The sequence below is a fragment of the Rhinopithecus bieti genome, unplaced genomic scaffold, assembly GCF_001698545.2.
Source record: "Rhinopithecus bieti isolate Rb0 unplaced genomic scaffold, ASM169854v2 scaffold_35903, whole genome shotgun sequence".
NCBI lineage: Eukaryota > Metazoa > Chordata > Mammalia > Primates > Cercopithecidae > Rhinopithecus > Rhinopithecus bieti.
This window is the reverse complement of record NW_016815549.1, coordinates 794587-798729: the sequence shown is the minus strand read 5'-3', so window position 1 is coordinate 798729 and position 4143 is coordinate 794587. Positions and strand designations below refer to the sequence as shown.

The following is a 4143-nucleotide window of genomic DNA, read 5'->3' as shown; positions in this document are numbered from 1 at the left end:
TTTTTTTTTTTTCTTAAAGCATCTTTGTGTGTCTTGGATTGGCAAAAGTGTATTTGAATGAAGGGGTGGCCTGCCCCTCCACACCTGTGGGCGTTTCTTGTTAGGTGGAACTGAGAGACTTGAGAAAAGAAATGAGACACAGAGACAAAGTATAGAGAGAGAAAAAGTGGGCCCAGGGGACCGGCGCTCAGCATACAGAGGACCCGCGCCGGCACCGGTCTCTGAGTTCCCTCAGTATTTATTGGTCATTTTCTTTACCATCTTAGAAAAAGGGAAGTGGCAGGATAATAGGATCTTCATAGGGAGAAGGTCAGCAGTAAGACATATGAATAAAGATCTCTGTGACATGAATAAGTTTAAGGAAAAGTGCTGTGCCTTGATATGCATATGTAAATATCTCCATAAACCTTTTTAGTGCATAAAGAGCAGCATTGCCCTAGCAAGTCCCACCTTTCGCCCTAAGGCGGTTTCCTTCTTTCTCAGTAAACAGAACGTACAATCGGGTTTTGCACTGAGATATTCCATTGCCCAGGGACAGGCAGGAGACAGATGCTTTTCTCTATCTCACTGCCAAGAGGCCTTCTTTCCTCTTATATTAGTCCTCCTCAGCACAGACGCTTCACGGGTGTCAGGCTGCAGGACGAGCAGGTCTTTCCCCTCCCACAAGGCCATATTTCAGACTATCACATGGGGAGAAACCTTGGACAATACCTAGCTTTCCTAGGCAGAGGTCCCTGCGACCTTTGGCAGTGTACGGCCTTTGGCAGTGTACGTGTCCCTGGGTACTTGAGATTAAGAGAATGGTGATGACTTTTCACAAGCATACTGCCTTCAGGCACTTGTTCAACAAAGCACACCCTGCATAGCCCAAAATCTGTTAAATCTTGAGTCACCACAGCACATGTCTCTTGCAAGGACAAGGTTGGGGGTAGAGTCACAGATTAACAGCATCTCAAATACAGAACAAAATGGAGTCTCTTATATCTACTTCTTTCTGTATAGACACAGTAACAATCTGATCTCTCTTTCTTTTCCCCACATTTGAATGGAGCGGGATGAGAACAGGCTTCCTCGTTACCGCAGCACCTGCCCCCTGCTACGGTGGCGTGGACCCTGGGCCATGTCTTCCAGACCCTCATTTCTGTGCATCCCCAAGCTGGGGAGTCTTCCGGGCTCGGGGAAGTTTAGATGCCATCTGTGTGCTGGAGGATTTTGTGGCCAGGGTGTGTGATGGGCACCTCCCCCCAGGCTGTGCCCACAACCGGCCCTTTCTCCACCTGCCACTCCTCTCCGTGGTGGAAAGTGTCACTGTGGATGATCTCCCCAGCGGCTGGTGTCTGGAGGTCTCCTTGGTGGAGGATCAGCAGCACGGGGCAGGGGTCCGCTCTGTCCTCCACTGTCTCAGCGGCCCCGGCTGCCAAATGAGCAAGCACAGGAGGGCGGGCCTCTGGAGGTCTGTGCAGACGAGATCCAAGCTTCGCCCCGCACCACCCTGGTTTCTGGTGATAGCTGTGTCCGGGATTTGACTGCTTCCTCTTAGGCAACCTGGAAAACACCCTCTAAGGGAATTTTCCAAATGAAAGGTTTCCCTTGCAACAGAAGCAAAGCCAGACACCCCACAGAGAGGCAAATTGGAAGTTGACCCAGGCCTCCAGGGAGAAGCCCCTCCACCCACCCTGTGGCTGACCTTGAGCCCAGAACCTGACTCTGCTCCTGCGCTGTGTGCTCCCCTGCCCCCGTGCGCTGCCCCACTGTGTGCTGGCCCCTGTGCGCTGCGCTACTGTGTCTTGGCCCCTGTGTGCTGCCCCAGTGCGTCACCCCACCGTGCGCTGCCCTACTGTGTGCTGGCCCCTGTGTGCTGCCCCACCGTGTGCTGCACGGTGGGCAGCTCCAAACCCCACATCTGCGAGCGGAAGCACCTGGAGTGTGCAGCACACACTCATGGCCCAAATACTGTTTCTCAAAAGTTGGGTTGGAAAATATGACTAATGTTTTAAAGCATTTTTGAGGACAATTTACTGCTCGTGAGTGGTGACAGTGGTGGCAGTGGGGGCGGGGAGGAAGAGAACCCCATTTGCCAGTTCTCTGTCACAACGCCGATCTGCATTGTTGAGACCTACTGCGTGCCTGGGCCTCTTCCAGGCATCACATGCCCTAGTGCAGTGGGCCTTGCAGCCAGTGTCGTCGTTTTCTGTCGTTAGTCATTGTTTTGCTTGGTTTTGTTAGTGTGTTTTCACTCCCCAGCATGTGCTTCGATTCCCTTCCTCTTGTGACAGGCTATGCCCGCCTTTGTTGAGGGCTGTGCCTGGGACCCAGGCCTTTTAGGGATGCCCAGCCTTTGGTGACAGTGATTGACACCAGGTCTGCGCATGTGACCTGGGCAGGGCCAGTCGGGTCCTTCCCTGGAAAGGCTGTGTGGAGGCTGGGAAGAGCAGCTGTCCCTGCCACGGTCCCCTGGGTGGGAAGGGCACCCCCAACCCCCCCCACTCGTATTCTCTGCCCCTCCCCCACAGAGGGAGCCTGGCTGCTGCTGAAAGGCAGGGGAGACAAGACAAACGGTCCTGCAGACACACCCTGGAAGTCTCAGTGCCGGTTCCAGTACCAAGCCCTTGGCTCTGCCAGCGTCTGCTCCATTCCTGCAAGGCGCCTCCAGCTCCGCCCCAGCACTGAAAAACCAACTACAAATTGGCTTCATTTGCTTCCCTTGGTTTGAGTTGAGCTTCTGTCACTTACAGCTGACAGCCTTCACCAAAATAGGTCAACAGCCACCCCTGCGGCAGGCATCGTAACCCCAGTTGACAGACTAAGGTGGGTGGGGGGGTCAGGCCCCGGCCTCTTTCCAGTACAGACTTTCCTGTCCCTCGTGTCATCGCAGCATGCTGCCACCCACAGTAGGCCTATTTCACTGGGTCCCTGCAAGGGTTTTCTAGATGAGAGGTTGAACCAGAGCTGTGGCCAGAGGATGCACAGCTGTGGACGGCCAGGCTGGGCTGGCCCCACACCCGGTACCACCCACTACCCAGGCTGCAGGCACCGAGGAGGATCCAGCTCACCTGTGTGCAGGAGGGCACACGGGCAGATGAATGAGCTGCCGAGCATCAACGGGCGGTGACAGAGATCAGGGCACCCACAAACACCACACTGCCTGTGGACTGCAGCCCCTCGAATCTCACAATTACCTTGCGTGAGGCGACGGTAGTAACTTCAGCAACAATGGCCCAAGTGAGAGGAGCAGTTTCTGCGAGTGGAGCTGGGTTTGCTTGCTGGGCCCTGGGCTGAGCCCTCCAGATTCCTGATCTCAGCCCTGCAGCAGCTCTGCAAGCGGGTGGTGGGACTGGGGTGTGAGGTGGGGCGTCATCACCCTCTGCAGACAGGGATGGGTGGAGTGTCAGCCAGGTATGTCACCGAGGTGTCAGTGAGGTGAGGGGAGCAGTTACGGTCCCACCGCATAGAGTGGAAAGAGATGGGAAGAAAATGTGTGTCTTGACCTCCTGCCATGGCTGGGCAGGTCTGTTAGAAAGACCAGCCATATTAGGGCCAGGGCAGAATCTTCTGCATTATTCAGAAAGATGGTTCTAATTGTACAAGTAATAAAAATGGCTTTCTGTTATTTCAGTGTTCTACAGTTGCTGTCTAAAAAACTTATTTCCATAAGCGTTCTTTTTTTTTTTTTAAGAGACAGGATCTTGCTCTGTTGCCCAGGCTGGAATGCAGTGGCGTGATCTTGGCTTACTGCAGCCTTGACCTCCTGGGCTCAAAGGATCCTCCCACAACAGCCTCCTGAGTAGCTGGGACCACAGGTGTGTGCCACCATGTCTGGCTAATTTTAAGTATTTTTTTTTATTTTAAGAATTTTAAGGCCGGGCGCTGTGGCTCAAGCCTGTAATCCCAGCACTTTGGGAGGCCGAGACGGGCGGATCACGAGGTCAGGAGATAGAGACCATCCTGGCTAACACGGTGAAACCCTGTCTCTACTAAAAATACAAAAAACTAGCCGGGCAAGGTGGCGGGCGCCTGTAGTCCCAGCTACTCCGGAGGCTGAGGCAGGAGAATGGCATAAACCCGGGAGGCGGAGCTTGCAGTGAGCTGAGATCCCGCCACTGCACTCTAGCCCAGGTGACAGAGCAAGACTCCGTCTCAAAA

At 54.1% G+C, this 4143-nt stretch overlaps 1 long non-coding RNA gene across 3 annotated transcripts in view; it reads left to right on the top strand.

The window, feature by feature from the left end:
- The window catches only part of LOC108516087 (uncharacterized), a 31075-nt gene that overhangs the window by 5777 nt on the left and 21155 nt on the right, over positions 1–4143 (top strand). The window contains exon 3 of one of the 3 annotated variants that reach the window (XR_001881720.1): positions 2514–3671. The exons of the other annotated variants lie outside the window; for them this stretch is intronic. This is a non-coding gene — a long non-coding RNA (uncharacterized LOC108516087). Of the gene's footprint in view, positions 1–2513; positions 3672–4143 lie in introns of those variants that run through there. 3 annotated transcript variants of the gene reach the window in all.